Source organism: Arachis hypogaea, chromosome 19, assembly GCF_003086295.3.
Source record: "Arachis hypogaea cultivar Tifrunner chromosome 19, arahy.Tifrunner.gnm2.J5K5, whole genome shotgun sequence".
Lineage (NCBI taxonomy): Eukaryota > Viridiplantae > Streptophyta > Magnoliopsida > Fabales > Fabaceae > Arachis > Arachis hypogaea.
In genome coordinates this window covers 99,988,737-100,007,988 of record NC_092054.1, presented here as the reverse complement: position 1 = coordinate 100,007,988, position 19,252 = coordinate 99,988,737, and positions in this window count along the sequence as shown.

Here is a 19,252-nt window from a genome sequence, read left to right as displayed (position 1 = left end):
AAGAATTCGAAAATTAAATAAATAAAATAAGAATATTTTTGTTTTTGTTTTTAATTTAAAATTAAAGTTAAAATTCGAAAATATGAAAAAGAATAAAATTAAGATTAAAATTTAAAATAATTAGTTAATGAAAAAAAATTTTGAAAAAGAGGTTAGTGATTTTTGAAAATTAGAGAGAGAAAATTAGTTAGGTAGTTTTGAAAAAGATAAGAATCAAACAAAAAGATAAGATTAATTGAAAAGATTTGAAAATCAATTTTGAAAAGATAAAAAGTTAGAAAAGATTTTGAAATTGATTTTGAAGAAGATGTGATTGAAATTTATTTTGAGAAAATTTGAAAAAGAAATTTAAAAAGATTTGATTTTGAAAATTAAAGTTGATTACTTGACTAACAAGAATAAAAAAGATATGATTTTAAAATTTAAAGATTGAACATTTCTTACTAGGCAAGTAACAAACTTAAAATTTTTGAATCAATCACATTAATTGTTAGCATTAATTTCGAATATGAAATAGAAATAAGAAAAAAATTTTGAAAATAAATTTTGAAAATTTCGAAATTATGAAAGAAAAAATGAAAAAGATTTGAAAAAGATAGAATTTTTAAATTAAAAATTTGATTTGACTCATAAGAGACAACTAGATTTTAAAATTTTTTGAAAATGTCAACTCAAATTTTTGAACTTTATGAGAAGAAAAAGGAAAAGATATTTTTTGATTTTTGAATTTTTAATGATGAAAGAGAAAAACACAAAATTGACACAAAACATAGAAATTATGAATCAAAACAACTAATGCATGTAAGAACACTTTGAATGTCAAGATGAACATCAAGAACATGTTTTTGAAATTTTTTTAAGAAAAGAAAAACATGCAAGACACCAAACTTTAAAAAATTTTTAATGTTGAGACACTAACAAATAGAAAATGCGTATGAGAAACAAGAAAAGATGCAAAACAAGAAAATTAAAGATCAAACATAGAAAATCATCAAGAATAACTTGAAGATCATGAAGAACACATGCATGAGTTTTCGAAATTTTAAAGAAAAATTAAAAGCATGTAATTGACACCAAACTTACAATTTGACACTAAACTCAAACAAGGAACATCAAATTATTTTTGATTTTATGATTTTATAATTTTTTTTTTTGGATTTTTCAAAAATTAATATAATAAAAACAAAAAGCATAAAATTAAAATAAAATTACCTAATTTGGGCAACAAGATGAACCGTCAGTTGTCCAAACTCGAACAATCCCCGGCAACGGCCCCAAAAACTTGGTGCACGAAATCGTGATCGTTCATTCCTTGGTAACGGCGTCAAAAACTAAATACGCACGTTCATAATTTTAGTTCTTTGTCACAACTCCACACAACTAACCAACAAGTGCACTGGGTCGTCCAAGTAATAAACCTTACGTGAGTAAGGGTCGATCCCATGGAGATTGTCGGCTTAAAGCAATCTATGGTCACCTTGTAAATCTCATTCAGGCGGATTTCAAATGGTTATGGTGAATTGATAATTAATATATAATTAAAATATAAAATAGGATAGAAATACTTATGTAATTCATTGGTGAGAATTTCAGATTAGCGTATAGAGCTACTTTTGTTACTCCTAAACCTTTGCTTCCTGCTGTCTTCATCCAATCATTCCTACTCCTTTCCATGGCAAGCTTTATGTAGGGCATCACCGTTGTCAATGGCTACTTCACGTCCTCTTAGTGAAAATGGTCCAAGATGCGCTGTCGGTTCTTGATCATACTAGAATAGGATTCAGTAATCCTTTTGCATCTGTCACTACGCCTAGCACTTGCGAGTTTGAAGCTCGTCACAGCCATTCCTTCCAAAATCCTACTCGGAATACCACAAACAATGTTTAGACTTTCTGGATCTCAAGAATGGCCGCCAATAATTCTAGCCTATACCACGAAGACTCTGATCGTAGATCAGGAGGCTAAGAGATATGCATTCAAGCTTGTTTGCATGTAGAATGGAAGTATTTGTCAGGCACGCGTTCATAAGTGAGAATGATGATGAGTGTCACATAATCATCACATTCATCATGTTCTTGTGTGTGAATGAATATCTTAGAGAAGAAATAGGCTCGAATTGAATAGAAAAACAATAGTACTTTGCATCAATTCATGAGGAACAGCAGAGCTCCACACCTTAATCTATGGTGTGTAGAAACTCTACCGTTGAAAATACATAAGTGATAATGGTCCAGGCATGGCCAAATGGCCAGCCTCCCAAAGAGGGTTCAATCATCAAAACATGATCAAAAGATTGAACTGATCCAAAGATTCCTAACACAATAGTAAAAAGTTCTATTTATACTAAACTAGTTACTAGGGTTACAGAAATAAGTAATTGATGCAGAAATCCACTTCCGGGCCCACTTGGTGTGTGCTTGGTTTGAGCGTTGAAGCTTTCATGTTTAGAGGTCTTCCTTGGAGTTAAACGCCAGTTTGTAACCTGTTTCTGGCGTTTGACTCTGCTTTGCAACCTGTTTCTGGCGTTTAACTCCAGAATAGGGCAGAAAGCTGGCGTTGAACGCCAGTTTGCGTCGTCTAAACTCGGACAAAGTATGGGCTATTATATATTGCTGGAAACCCTGGATGTCTACTTTCCAACGCAATTGAGAACGCGCCATTTGGACTCTTGTAGCTCCAGAAAATCCACTTTGAGTGCAGGGAGGTCAGAATCCAACAGCATCTGCAGTCCTTCTTCAACCTCTGAATCTGATTTTTGCTCAAGTCCCTCAATTTCAGCCAGAAATTACCTGAAATCACACAAAAATACACAAACTCATAGTAAAGTCCAGAAATGTGAATTTTGTTTAAAAACTAATAAAAATATACTAAAAACTAACTAAATCATACTAAAAACTATGTAAAAACACCGCCAAAAAGCGTATAAATTATCCACTCATCAATAACCATAGCTTGCTTCAAACCACAATCCTCGTGGGATCAACTCTAACTCAATCAGGTATTACTTGGATGACCCTGTGCACTTGCTGGTACAATAGTACGAAGGTTTGGGGATTCGTGCTTGATAAACCCCCTTTTTAGGGTTTATCTTGTGTTGAATTTAGAGCATTTTGATAACCTTTCCTCACATTTATTCAATGAATTAGCATAGTTTTATGATTGTCTCCTTATTAGTGCTTAAATGTGAAAACATGCTTTTTAGACCTTTAATTTGATAGTTTTAATCCTTCTTTGATTCCACTAGAGGCCTTGATGTGTTTGCTAGTAATTTCAGGTTGAAAATGGCCAGGAAGGGATCAAAGGAGTGGAAGGAAAGCATACAAAGTGAAGAAATCGAGAAAAGCCAAAGATTTGGAGAAAGCCCATGGCCGTGCGCGTGAATAGTGCGCTTCTGCGCGGATTGCGAAAAGCTCCAGGGGCGCGTACGCGCGCTGTGCGCGTACGCGCCGAAGGCCGCACATGATTCTTTTAGTCAAACACGTGCCTGGCAATTTTGGAGGGTTTCTGGACCCATTTGGAGCTGAGTTTTTAGCGGAAAAAGGCAAAATAGACCAAGGAATGAAGGGGAAGGCATTCATACACATCATGCAACACACATTTTAGGCTTAGTTTTAGTTAGTTTTTAGAGAGAGAAGCTCTCACTTCTCTCTAGGATTAGGAGTAGGATTAGGTTTAGTTCTTAGATCTAGGTTTTAATTCATGCTTTCATCTTCTTATACTCTTGAATTCTTTGTTGTTACATTCATCATTCTTCTATTGTTTGTTATAATTCCTTCTATCTTGTTTGTAGATCTTCTTTTGTTCATTCTATTTTCTTTCAATTCAATTTGAGGTAATTCATGATAATTGTGTTTCTTTTGATTGTTGTTATTAATTCCTTGCAATAATTGTTGTTAGATTTCGTTGTTGTTGCCAATTTACTTTGCTTTTCTTTTGTGCCTTCCAAGTGTTTGATATGCTTGGTTGGATTTTTGTATAGATCTTATTCCTCTTGGCCTAGGTGGAGTAATTAGTGACGCTTGAGTTATCTAACTCCTTTGTTGATTGACAATTAGAAGTTGCTAATTGACTTAGATACCATTAAAGCTAGTCTTTCCCTTGGGAGTTGGCTAGGACTTGTGGAATCAAGTTGATTCATCCACTTGACTTTCCTCTATGGTTAGAGGATAACTAAGTGGTAGCAATGGACAATTGTGGTCACAATTAAGAAGGATAATAAGGATAAGACTTCCAATTCTCATAATCTTGCCAAGAGCTTTGTTAGTTGTTAGTTTATTTTCTTTGCCATTTATATCTCTTGTCTAAAATCCCAAAAACCCCAAACATAACTCATAACCAATAACAATGACACTTTATCGCAATTCCTAGGGAGAACGACCCGAGGTTTGAATACTTCGGTTTATAAATTTAAGGGTTTATACTTGTGACAAACAATCTTTTGTATGAAAGGATTATTATTGGTTTAGAAACTATACTTTACAACGAGACTTCATTTGTGAAATTCTAGACCATCAAAATTCTCTTGGATTCATACACTTGCATTTTCTTGCTGTTTGCTATCCGAGAACATCCGATTTACTTCCAGAATGCTGCCCAATTATTTTTTAAATTGTTTTTGGTTTTAAACATGTTACCTATAACTGAACTTCGTGCTTTTGGAATTGAGTATTCATCTGATTACACGAAGCTCAATTCTTAGGTATCTTTGGGCTGATTTTTCCATGTTTATTATGTTTCCCATGATTTGCTTTGAACATTCACATGCCTTCACCTTTCAAGTTAATCAAATACCTTTGGATTGTGCTTCTTTCATCATTTGATTCAACTTACGATTTTGTTGAAAATGGTTCATGCAGTTGCAACAATTGGTTATTTCAACTTGGGTAACTCTCTTTCACTCAAAATCGTTTCTCACTTGGTTTATGTTACACAGAGTGCATTTCAACTTTTGCAACACCAATTATTGCATTATCCATGACTGCGACATCGATTAATGACTTGCTTTCAATTAATTGCTTCTTTTGTAATTTCATATTTCATCATCAATGACTGCAATTCCCTCATGATTGTGAGCATGCTTGTTTTCTTTGCTTTGTGAACTTCTCTTGATTGAGACAATGACCATCATACCCCTAACCTTTGAACTATATTTTCTAACTTCTAACTTGTTTTACCTTACTAACCTTCCTTTTTGGCTTACGCTAACCCATTGACCATACTTTTGGGTATGATGCTCATTGAACTTAATAAACAAGCATGGTGTGTTTAATGTTGGAATTCTTGGTTTGTGACTTATCTTCTCTTCTAGTTGTGATTACTTGCATTCCAAGTTTTCATTCTTTTAACTCACTTCATGAATGTATAAGATGCTTGCTACGTCTCTACTTGGCTAAGTGCTTATATATCATATTTGCTTTCAGGATGGCCGATAGAGGAAAAGAAAAGGCTACTACCTCGAAAAAGAGGAAGAAATATCAAGCCTCCACCCTCTCTCCTTATGCCAACTATGCAAAGAACCCACTTAATGAAGTGGATAAACAGAATCAGCTGCTACCGCCCACTGACATATACACATTCCCCAATCTTTACTGTGAGCTTCGTTTCCCCACCTATCGGAAGACAAAGCTAAACATTGAGAAGAAATTGGCCCTTCTCAATTACCTGAGGTGCTCCATTAATGCTCGCAGGGATTGGGCTTAGGGTTTGTTGATAGAGATTTGGGGAGGATAAACATTTCATGGGTCAAGGAGTTTTACTACAACCTCTTTCGCACAACTCTTGAGTCAGTCCACCTATGGAGCAGGCAGGTTTTAGTGACTGAGGCTACCATTGAGGGTGTTTTGCATTGTCTACCCCGGACCGGTGACACATGTGCATACCAGCAGGCAGAGACAGCAATAAATGCTATGACCTTTGACTATGAGGCACTGAAGTGCGTTATTGCCACACCGGAAGACCCTTGGGTGATGGACTCTAACAATCAAAGGCCCAAGGGGATGTTATTTGCTTATTTGTCTAGAGAGGCTCTGACTTGGTAGCAGATATTCATCCACTATGTCCTTCCTACTACCCATTTCTCCGAGATCTCGATGGATATGCTTCTTCTGATTGGCTGTGTCATGGAGGGGAAGGAGGTTTATTACCCCCGATTGATCAGGAGAGGCATGTGGCGAGCACACATCCGTGGCCTCCTGCCATTTCCCACTATGGCCATTACGATGGTTGAGTTAGTGGGTGCCCCTTAGAGGGATGATGACGTGATACCACCACTTCGATACGACGACGAGAAGGAAGTTACTATTCCGTGGGGTACGTGGGTGCACGAGAAGCCCCCATCCAGGCGCCGCTCACGAGCTAGAGCAGCAGTAGAGGCAGCTAGACCTTCATCTTCCACAGCAGTAGCAGGACCCTCTTCTTCTTCAGCAGCAGTAGCACCACCTTTACCACCACCACCAGCACCCGAGCTGACATATCAGCTGGTACAGTGCCTATTTCGCTTCATATAGCGTAGCGAGCGTTGTATCATGCGACGTCTCGATCGCATAGACCAGGTGTTTGTATCACAGGGCATTGAGCTACCCCCTCTCCCCGACTCACCCGCTTTCAATGAGGAGGATCATGAGGCTGAGCACGTGGAGGAGCATGTTGAGGAGCCGGTTCAGCAGGAGGCCCCTCCACAGACGCAAGCTACTCAGGAGACCCAGCAGCCTCCTGAGGTGCCAGTGCCCCAGTCTGAGCCCCAGCCAGAGCCAGATACGACTGTTGACCCTCACCATGAGCCTGATCACTAGCATCGAGGATGATGCTTCATCTTAAGTGTGGAGAGGTCACCATCGTAGCCGTCGGTGGATTTGGTGAACATTTTCGGACACTATCACTTAGTTCATCTTATTTTGCTTCATTTTGCACTATTTTGGGATTATTGTATATATTTGCTATTGTGGGTACTTTTATTTTGGTTGTTGCACACTTTTATTGTATATATTGCATTGCCTTTTGGTTGTGATTTGGAAAATGTTTTGAATTGTTGGAAACTTAGTTAAACCCTTTGTGCATAAAAGAATTTTGTTTTGACTGAAAAAAAAGAGGGCAAACTAATGAATTTTAGAAGTTTTTAATCACAATATTGCATTTAGAATAAGTTTAATCAAAACAATGAATTTTTCTAAGGAATTTATAAAGAAAGGGGCACCACCCCAATTGAGTGAAAAAATTTTTGTGGAACTTGCATGGATTTATACCTTTGTGGATCATGTTTTGAGCTAAGAACACAAGATTGTGAGTTTTGAGCCTATTGTGTTGTTACATTTTATAACCACTTATTTTCCTTCTTATGTGAAATTGTTCTTTTCCTATGATTGTGATCCTTCATTTGTTTAACTCTTTATGTCCAATTATTCCTTGTATTCATGCATTTATATGATTGAGGCAATTATTTCATTAGCTCACTGACCCAAATAGCCTACCTTTTACTCTCCATTGTCAAACAATTTTGAGCCTACACTTAACCCAATTGTTCTTTATTTTAGCACATTACAAGCCTAAGCGGAAAACAATAAAGTCCCTTGTTTGGATCTTTGATTAGCTTAGGCTAGTGAAAGTGTATTATATTCGAGTTTGGGAAGGTTGGGAACATTGGTTGGGATAAAAGGGTGCTTTGTAATTATATATTTGGGAATTGGATGCACACTCATGTATTGATCAAACGTATACACCTTATGCATTGATGTTCTTGTATGTAGCTTGAAAAGAAAAAGAAAAAAAAGAAAAAAAAAGAATAAATATATAGAAAAGAAAAAAAAGAAGAAAAACAATAAAAAGGGGACAAAATGCCCCAAAGTAAAGTCCAATAAGAGTCAATGCATAAGTGTTGGGAAAATTAAAAGAAAATGCATGAATATGTGAAAAGTGAAGGATGGGTAGCTAGGTTAGAACTTAATTGTATAGGTCATTACATAGGTTAGGTGGGAAAGTTTAAGTTGATCAAAGATTCAAATTCTAGTCCACTTAACCATACATGATCCTACCTTGACCCTAGCCCCATTACAACCTTATGGAAAAGACCTCATGATATTTGTATGCATGCATTGAATAATTGTTGATTGTTAGATGAAGAAAAAATTTTGGAAAGCATGATTAGGGGAGAATTGAGTGAATCAACCCCTAAACACTTAAGTGAATAGAGCGGATACACATCCGGTGAGGGTTCGATTGCTCAATTGCATGTATTCACCACTATCACCTATATTCATGCAAGTTTGTAAATCCTTTTAGTAATTTAATACAATTGTGGGTTGGATTTGATTTCCATTGTTTGAGCCCTTGTGCTTACATATGTTCTGTTGGAAGTTGATTTGTTTTGGCCAAGCATTTGCATTCATATAGTTAGTCGCATTTAGATAGTTTGCATTTAGATAGTTTAGTTGCATTGAATAAATGACATACCCTTTGCTACATTCTTGGTTTAGCATGAGGACATGCTATGGTTTAAGTGTGGGGAGGTTGATAAACCCCCTTTTTAGGGTTTATCTTGTGTTGAATTTAGAGCATTTTGATAACCTTTCCTCAAATTTATTCAATGAATTAGCATAGTTTTGTGATTGTCTCCTTATTAGTGCTTAAATGTGAAAACATGCTTTTTAGACCTTTAATTTCATAGTTTTAATCCTTCTTTGATTCCACTAGAGGCCTTGATGTGTTTGCTAGTAATTTCAGGTTGAAAATGGCCAGGAAGGGATCAAAGGAGTGGAAGGAAAGCATACAAAGTGGAGGAATCGTGAAAAGCCAAAGATTTGGAGAAAGCCCATGGCCGCGCGCGTGAATAGTGCGCTTCCGCGCGGATTGCGAAAAGCTCCAGGGGCGCGTACGCGCCGAAGGCCGCACATGATTCTTTTAGTCAAACACGTGCCTGGCGATTTTGGAGGGTTTCTGGACCCATTTGGAGCTGAGTTTTGGCAGGAAAAGGCAAAATAGACCAAGGAATAAAGGGGAAGGCATTCATACACATCATACAACACACATTTTAGGCTTAGTTTTAGTTAGTTTTTAGAGAGAGAAGCTCTCACTTCTCTCTAGGATTAGGAGTAGGATTAGGTTTAGTTCTTAGATCTAGGTTTTAATTTATGCTTTCATCTTCTTCTACTCTTGAATTTTTTGTTGTTACATTCATCATTCTTCTATTGTTTGTTATAATTCCTTCTATCTTGTTTGTAGATCTTCTTTTGTTCATTCTATTTTCTTTCAATTCAATTTGAGGTAATTCATGATAATTGTGTTTCTTTTGATTGTTGTTATTAATTCCTTGCAATAATTGTTGTTAGATTTCGTTGTTGTTGCCAATTTACTTTGCTTTTCTTTTGTTCCTTCCAAGTGTTTGATGAAATTCTTGGTTGGATTTTAGTATAGATCTTGTTCCTCTTGGCCTAGGTGGAGTAATTAGTGACGCTTGAGTTATCTAACTCCTTTGTTGATTGACAATTAGAAGTTGCTAATTGACTTGGATACCACTAAAGCTAGCCTTTCTCTTGGGAGTTGGCTAGGACTTGTGGAATTAAGTTGATTCATCCACTTGACTTTCCTCCATGGTTATAGGTTAACTAAGTGGTAGCAATGGACAATTGTGGTCACAATTGAGGAGGATAATAAGGATAGAACTTCCAATTCTCATAATCTTGCCAAGAGCTTTATTAGTTGTTAGTTTATTTTCTTTGCCATTTTTATCTCTTGTCTAAAATCCCAAAAACACCAAACATAACTCATAACCAATAACAATGACACTTTATCACAATTCCTAGGGAGAATGACCCGAGGTTTGAATACTTCAGTTTATAAATTTAGGGGTTTGTACTTGTGACAAACAATCTTTTGTATGAAAGGATTATTGTTGGTTTAGAAACTATACTTTACAACGAGACTTTATTTGTGAAATTCTAGACCGTCAAAAATCCGATCATCAGTGCTACCATAACCAACTAGGGTACCAGTCAAAATTCTAAAAATTGGACCAATCATCGAACCACTCTAGTTACTGATTTATTGGTTTACTGGTCTTATAGGTTCAATCGTGATTCAACCAAAAAAAATTGTTTTTTAATGAAATAATAAATAAATTATAAATAAACACCATAAAACATAATTATAGTCTAATATAAACCTTAACATGTCTTCTAAACTTAAAGTAGTACATGAAATGTCATCATCTAAAGTCTTGTGATCTTATCAAAGTACAAATTCAAAAGTTAAATAACAAAATAAAATATCCAAATATGAATTGTAAACATGAAAGTTTGTCATCAATCATCAAAATTCGTTAAAACTTGCTCCTTTGAGATCATCTTCACCTTCATTTCCACCATCTTGAGCAGAAGAATCAAAAGATGCACAATCAAGTTTTTAACATAATTTTCACAAGGTTAACACAAAAATTAACATGCTTTAACAATGATTAACAAAATTTTCAATCCAATTTTAACAAACTCAACACAATGATTAACCATAAAAAAAAGCACTAAATGAGATAATGAGCACAAAATCAAGAAACTTTAAAAAAATTTAACAATAGAAAAAAAAAGACAAGAAAAGCCAGTAATAATTTATCAGTGTTAATTTATCATCAATTAGTAAGCCAGTAACAGATTTACTAAATCAAGAATAAGCCAGTAATAGAGCTAAAATTTATCATCAAGTAGTGAGCAATGCCAATCAGCCAAGAACAAGCACTGAGCACTGACTAATCAAGTGAGCAATGCCAATCAACCAAGAACAAGCACTGAGCACTGACTAATCATCCAATTAATCCAAGCACAATTAAGTAAAAAAACAATAACACATCACTTAGTCAATAATCAATCAATGAAAACACAAAACACCACAAAAAATGATTATTATTGACCATCGAAGAATAAACACGAAGAGGATTTGATTTCTGAATAGACAATAAAAAAACACAAAGAACAAGCACTAGTAGTTAATACTAACCTTCGAATGATGGCGGAGAGCGGTTGAGCACGACAAACGACGGTGAGCAGGACGACAACCAGGCGATTGGTGAGAGCGAACAGGGGATGGAGAGCGAATAGGGGTTAGTGGGAGTGAAGTAGTGAACGCCAATAGCACAAAGACGGAAGTTCTTGAGTGCGACAGCGATGGCAGCAGCAGTCTCTCCCTCTGACAGATGGATGACAAACAGTGACAGCGATTGGTGGAGGCTAGGGTTTGCTTTTGTTTGGTGGAGGCTAGGGCAGTTTGCTTCCTAATTCTAAAGGAAGGAGTTGGAGAAACGGGGGCACAACGCGTGCAATCCCTTTTTTCTTTCAATGAAGGAAACGACGTCAGTTCTTATAAAGTAGCCAGGTTCAAGTCTGGTTTGACCAGCCGGTTACTGGTCAGTTTAGCAATTCATGCCCATTGCAAGAGCTGCTAGTTTGTGGTCAGACCAATCTGACCGGCCAGTCCAGTCCAGTTTTTAGAACCATGGTACTGGCTAACTTGAGCCTACTTTTTACATTTTAAAAATGTTAAACTTTAAAAAACACGCACCTTTCACTTCTTCTTCTCGCAACGTTGCGCACTCGTCTGTCATTCCTCTCAAAAAGAAACCTAGAAAAAGAAACATCCAGTAACCCACATAAAAAGATCATCTATTTAGAAAGAAAAATTCGAAACTTTGTAAAAGAAACATCTATTTACTCGGAAAGAGCAAACGATGAATGGCAATGAACTCTTTGTGATCACGGGCGACTGGCAGGTTTAGCGGAGGTGCAATTCCTGTGATCACAGGGCAAGGCACGCCTGGCAGTGCGATCAGGGTTAGACAAAGATGGAACAGTGTTTCCGAGAGACACCGTGGAGAATGATGATGCAACCGGAATGAAGGTGCAGTTCCTGAACGACGTCGCTGCAATCACAGGGAATGGCAAAGCCCGCAGTGTATTGAGCAATCAGGGTTAGATGAAGATGGAGGTCACGACTTTGAAGGAGAGTAATTGGAGCGTGAAGTCAAAGTAGAGGTTGATGTTAGGTGGTGTGTGTTTTTGTAACTAGTCCTAACTAGTATCAAACCCGTGCAATGCACGGACTTACATTTAAATTTAACATGATTGGTAAAATAACATTTTATAATCATAAATTTTTCAAGTTTAATATAACACTATTATTGTTATTATATAACAAACGTACTGAATATGCTATTTTAACTTTATTCAAAGTAAAATGCAAATAGAACAGTTTAAACTCTATAATATTTTTAAACCATAAAGAAGGAGACCTGAAAAAATAAAAACATATATAACTGTAATAGTAGCATGTCAATTTTACACTAAAGTTTATATCAAAAGGCTAATAAAAATTTATCGACAACCTAGTACCTAATTGGCATATAATGTTGTGCTCCCCGTTACACATTTCTCAAGTCTAAAAACATAATTATAGATAAATTAGGTACATCTACAATAAATATTTATACAAAATTGTAAATCATAACACGTTATTAAAATGAAAATAATATTTTGCTTACCTAAATATTATTAAAAACTTCTTTGAATACGACATTTGTTGTTGATGACTTTAGATTGTCGTCTTCGTCTAGAATTAGAACCTTGAGGCCACTGTGACTCTTAACTCTTGACAAAGAAACGTAAAGTTATCCATGGGTGAATACTGATTTTGGCAAGTAAAGCTCTATATGCAATAATGATTGACCCTGACTCTTGTTGATGGTCATTACAAAGGACACTATTAATGGAAATTGTCTCCGTTGAAACTTAAATGGCAATCTTGAATCTGAAGGGACCAAATTCATTCTCAAAATACACACCTTGTTGCCAATATTTCTACCAGTCACTACCATTGCTCCACTTACGTTGTTGCCAAGTTCGTTAACTATTAACCTTGTCCCGTTGCTTAAACCTAAAGTCTGGTCTATGTTTCGCAGTAGCATTATAGCGACTCCTGGCTTCAAAGTCAATTTGTGGTTGGGTAGTTCCGAACATTTGATTTCACTTAGAAACTCTGGTATGAACTACTCCTGTTGTACATCTTCATTCTCATCAGCTTGACATGTTGTGTCAGAACTTAGATACTTCTTTTTCATCCCTGGGAAGATTGTCAAGACGAAATCGTTTACCCGCTCGACACTCTCAAGAGTAGGTGTAAGAATTGTCCTACTTTGAAAATACATGTAATCTAACATGTTTTACAACAAATCTGGATAAGCAAAGTCTACCAAATAAGAAAGAGGGTCATCAGCAGTTGTAATAAGCAAAGTCTGCGCACATCGGTACGTTGGTTTAAATTCACCACATACTCATGATATGTAATCTTAAAGTTACCCACATTACGACCAACACCAAAATATGCTATTTGATACGGCATTCCTTCTCTTAGCAAATTCACGAATCGAGATACAAGAGTCTTCTTAACTTAGGTGTATATTTTTTCTCCCTAGAATTGGTAAACAAAAATCAAAGAACAGTTAAAATGAGGTAAATAAACACATTTGAAATGTCAATAATATAAAATTAATTTTATTTTTAAAAGTGGTAGAAAACTCATGTCTTCATTGAGCCAAATCATCTCAATTGAGTATGATAATGAAAATTTTTCGTAACTTGGTAATGTTTATAATCTTATCACTCGTATACGTACACACAAATTATAAACCACATAATTGATCTCAGCAATTTTGTGAATACAAACCAGCAATGTTAAAAGATAGAAAATTTTTAAAAGAAGCAATTAATTGTACTAAGCAAGAGAGGTGTGGTGTTATGCATCTCTAATTCGTACTTTTATAGTTGACTTATAGTTAAGATTTTCTAAACCCTAATTGACTTTGAAATGAATTTAAAATAAAAATCCTAACAACTAACTAAAAGATTATATAATGCAAACTAAATTATTATTGTTACATGAAAACTAATTGAATAATTATTAATTATTATCGTTATTACGTGAACTTATTAGCTTAGGAATAAATTTGAATTAAAATAAATTTAAATTAATCTTTTCGAAAATTTTAATTTAGGACCAATTAACTTAAAATTAAAAAATAACAATTTAAGCAAATAAAAATAATACAAAATTATTATTGTTACACAAAAACTAATTGAATAATTATTAATTATTATCGTTATTACGTGAAAACTAATCCGCACTTAGTTATAAATCACAATAATTATGTAAACTTATTAGCTTAGGAATAAATTTGAATTTAAAAATATATTTAAATTAATTTTTTTAAAATTTTTAATTTATGAACAAATAATTTAAAATCAAAAGCTAACAACTTAAGCAAATAATAATAATTTATTATTTAAATGAGTAATTTGTAAATAACTTAAAATTTAAAATTAACAAACTAAGCAAATAACTTAAAATTTAAAAAATAACCATCTAAGAAAAATAACCTAAGCAAATAACCTAAATTTAAAAAGTAACAACCTAAGCAAATAATAATTTATCATTTATAAATAAAATTTTAAAAATTTCTAATGATGACACCTAAGCAAATAACTTAAAATTTAAAAGGTAACAACCTAAGAAAATAATAATTTATAAATAAAATTCTAAAAATTTCTAGAGACGACACCTAAGTAAATAAAATTTCAAACTCAAAGTATACGCACCACGTCAGCATAAAAGCTCCCCATTTGTATTACTACTAGTGTTAAACGCGTGCGATTCATGGACTTACATTTAAATTTGACATGGTAAAATAACATTTTATAATCATAAATTTTTCGAGTTTAATATAATACTATCATCGTCATTATATAACAAACATACTGAATATGCTATTTTATCTTTATTCAAAGTAAAATGCAAATAGAACAGTTTGAAGTTTATAATATTCTTAAACCATAACGAAGGAAACCTGAAAAAATAAAAACATATATAACTATAATAGTAGCATTACAATTTTACACTAAAGTTTATATCAAACAGCTAATGAAAATTTATCGACAACCTAGTACCTTACTAACCTCATTAAGAAAGTGGTGCGCAGAAATCCTGACGGTTCCATTCCTTGGTAACGGCACTAAAAACTCAATACGCACGTTCATAATCTTAGTTCTTTGTCACAACTTCGCACAACTAACCAGCAAGTGCACTGGGTCGTCCAAGTGATAAATCTTACGTGACTAAGGGTCGATCCCACGGAGATTGTCGGCTTGAAGCAAACTATGGTCATCTTGCAAATCTCAGTCAGGCAGATTCATATGGTTATGGAGATTTAATAATTAAAAGATAAATAAAACGTAAATTTAAAGATGGAGATACTTATGTAATTCATTGGTGAGAATTTCAGATAAGCGTATGAAGATGCTTTCGTTCCTCCTGAATCTCTGCTTTTCTGTTGTCTTAATCCAATCATTCATACTCCTTTCTATGGCAAGCTGTATGTTAGGCATCACCATTGTTAATGGCTACATCCTGTCCTCTCAGTGAAAATGGTCCAATGCGCTGTCAATGCATGGCTAATCATCTGTCGGTTCTCAATTATACTGGAATAGGATCCATTGATCCTTTTGCGTCTGTCACTACGCCCAGCACTTGCGAGTTTGAAGCTCGTCGCAGCCATCCCTTCCCAGATCCTACTCGGAATACCACAGACAAGGTTTAGACTTTCCGGATCTCAAGAATGGCCGTCCATGGATTCTAACTTATACCACAAAGATTCTGATTAAGGAATCCCAGAGATACTCATTCAATCTAAGGTAGAACGAAAGTGGTTGTCAGGCACGCGTTCATAGGTTCGGAATAATGATGACTGTCACGATCATCACATTCATATTGAGGTGCGAATGAATATCTTAGAATTGGAATAAGCTTGAATTGAATAGAAAAACAATAGTACTTTGTATTAACCCATGAGGAACAGCAGAGCTCCACACCTTAATCTATGGTGTGTAGAAACTCAACCGTTGAAAATACATAAGTGATGATGGTCCAGGCATGGCCGAGAGGCCAGCCCCCTAAACATGATCAAAGAATCAAAAGATAATCCCAAGATGATCCAAAGATGTAAATACAATAGTAAAAAGTCCTATTTATGCTAAACTAGTTACTAGGGTTTACAGAAATGAGTAAATGATGCAGAAATCCACTTCCGGGGCCCACTTAGTGTGTGCTTGGGCTGAGCATTGAGCTTTACACGTGTAGAGGCTTCTCTTGGAGTTGAATGCCAGTTTGTAACCTGTTTCTGGCGTTTAACTCCACTTTGCAACCTGTTTCTAGCGTTTAACTCCAGAATGCAGCATGGAACTGGCGTTGAATGCCAGTTTGTGTCATCTAAACTCGGGCAAAGTATGGACTATTATATATTTCTGGAAATCCCTGGATGTCTACTTTCCAACGCAATTGAGAGTGCACCATTTGGATTTCTGTAGCTCCAGAAAATCCACTTTGAGTGCAAGGAGGTCAGAATCCAGCAGCATCTGCAATCCTTCTTCAACCTCTGAATCTGATTTTTGCTCAAGTCCCTCAATTTCAACCAGAAAATACCTGAAATCATAGAATAACACACAAACTCATAGTAAAGTCCAGAAATGTGATTTTTATTTAAAAACTAATAAAAATATACAAAAAACTAATTAAATTATACTGAAACTATGTAAAAATAATGCCAAAAAGCGTATAAATTCTCCACTCATCACAACACCAAACTTAAATTGTTGCTTGTCCCCAAGCAACTGAAAATCAAATAGGATAGAAAGAAGAGAATATACTATAGATTGCAAAATATCAATGAAACTTAGCTCCAATCAGATGAACGGGACTTGTAGCTTTTTGCCTGTTGAATAGTTTTGGCATCTCACTTTATCCATTGAAGTTCAGAATGATTGGCATCTATAGGAACTCAGAGTTCAGATAGTGTTATTGATTCTCCTAGTTCAGTATGTTGATTCTTGAACACAGCTACTTTATGAGTCTTGGCCGTGGCCCTAAGCACTTTGTTTTCCAGTATTACCACCGGATACATAAATGCCACAGACACATAAATGGGTGAACCTTTTCAGATTGTGACTCAGCTTTGCTAGAGTCCCTAATTAGAGGTGTCCAGGGTTCTTGAGCACACTCTTTTTTTTTTTTGCTTTGGACCTCGACTTTAACCGCTTAGTCTCAAGCTTTTGGCTTGACACCTTCACGCCATAAGCACATGGTTAGGGACAACTTGGTTTAGCCGCTTAGGCCAGGATTTTATTCCTTTAGGCCCTCCTATCCACTGATGCTCAAAGCCTTGGATCCTTTTTATTACCCTTGCCTTTTGGTTTTAAGGACTATTGGCTTTTTCTGCTTGCTTTTTCTTTTTCTTTCTCTCTTTTTTTTTCATTTTTCTTTTCTCTCTTATTTTTTCTGCAAGCTTTTGTATTCACTGCTTTTTCTTGCTTCAAGAATCATTTTTATGATTTTTCAGATTATCAAATAACATGTCTTCTTTTTCATCATTCTTTCAAGAGCCAACATATTTAACATTCATAAACATCAACTTCAAAAGACATATGCACTGTTCAAGCATTCATTCAGAAAATAAAAAGTATTGTCACCACATCAAAATAATTAAACTAGTTTCAAGGATGAATTCGAAACCATGTACTTCTTGTTCTTTTGTAATTAAAACATTTTTCATTTAAGAGAGGTGATGGATTCATAGGACATTCATAGCTTTAAGACATAGGCACTTAAACACTAATGATCATATAATAAAGACATAAACATCAATAAAACATAAAGCCCAAAAATCTAAAAACAGTAAAATAAATAGATAAGGAGATTAAGTAATGAGTCCACCTTAGTGAGGGTGGCGTCTTCCTCTTCTTGAAGAACCAATGGTGCTTTTGAGCTCCTCTATGTCTCTTCCTTGCCTTTGTTGCTCCTCCCTCATGGCTCTTTGATCTTCTCTAATCTCATGGAGGATGATGGAGTGCTCTTGGTACTCCACCCTTAGTTGTCCCATATTAGAACTTAATTCTCCTAGGGAGGTGTTGATTTGCTCCCAATAGTTTTGTGGAGGAAAGTGCATCCCTTGAGGCATCTCAGGGATTTCATGGTGGGGAATTTCCTCATGCTCTTGCTAAGGTCCATGATCTCTTATTTGCTCCATCCTTTTCTTAGTGATGGGCTTGTCCTCTTCAATGAGGATGTCTCCCTCTATGTCAATTCCAGCCGAATTGCAGAGGTGGCATATGAGGTGAGGAAAGGCTAACCTTGCCCAAGTGGAGGACTTGTCAGCCACCTTGTAAAGTTCTTGAGGTATAATCTCATGAACTTCCACCTCCTCTCCAATCATGATACTATGAATCATGATGGCCCGGTCTATAGTAACTTCAGACCGGTTACTAGTAAGAATGATTGAGCGTTGAATGAACTCTAGCCATCCCCTAGCCACTGGTTTGAGGTCATGCCTTCTTAATTGAACCAGCTTGCCTCTTGAGTCAATTTTCCATTGAGCTCCTTCCTCACATATGTCTATGAGGACTTGGTCCAACCTTTGATCAAAGTTGACCCTTCTTGTGTAGGGGCGTGCGTTCTCTTCCATCATTGGCAAGTTGAACGCCAGCCTTACATTTTCCGAACTGAAATCTAAGTATTTCCCTCGAACCATGGTAAGCCAATGCTTTGGATTCGGGTTCACACTTTGATCATGGTTCCTAGTGATCCATGCGTTTGCATAGAACTCTTGAACCATTAAGATCCCGACTTATTGAATGGGCTTGGTGAGAACTTCCCAACCTCTTCTTTGGATCTCAAGTCGGATCTCCGGATACTCATTCTTTTTGAGCTTGAAAGGAACCTCAGGGATCACTTTCTTCTTAGCCACAACTTCATAGAAGTGGTCTTGATGGACCTTTGAGATGAATCTTTCCATCTCCCATGACTCAGAGGTGGAAGCAATTGCCTTCCCTTTCCTCTTTCTAGAGGTTTCTCTGGCCTTAGGTGCCATTAATGGTTATGGAAAAATAAAAAGCTATGCTCTTACCACACCAAACTTAAAATGTTTGCTCGTCCCCGAGCAAAAGAAGAAAGAAAGAAGTAGAAGAAGAAGAGAAATGGATGAAAGGGAGAGAGGGGTGTATTCGGCTAAGGGGAAGAAGAGAGGGTTGTGTTGTGTGAAAATTAAGAAGGAATGAGGGGTTTATATAGGAGTGAGGGGGGTGTAGGGTTCGGCTATTAGGGTTGGGTTTGGGAGGGAAATTAGTTTGAAATTTGAAGGTAGGTGGGGTTTATGGGGAAGAGAGGATGGATGTGAGTG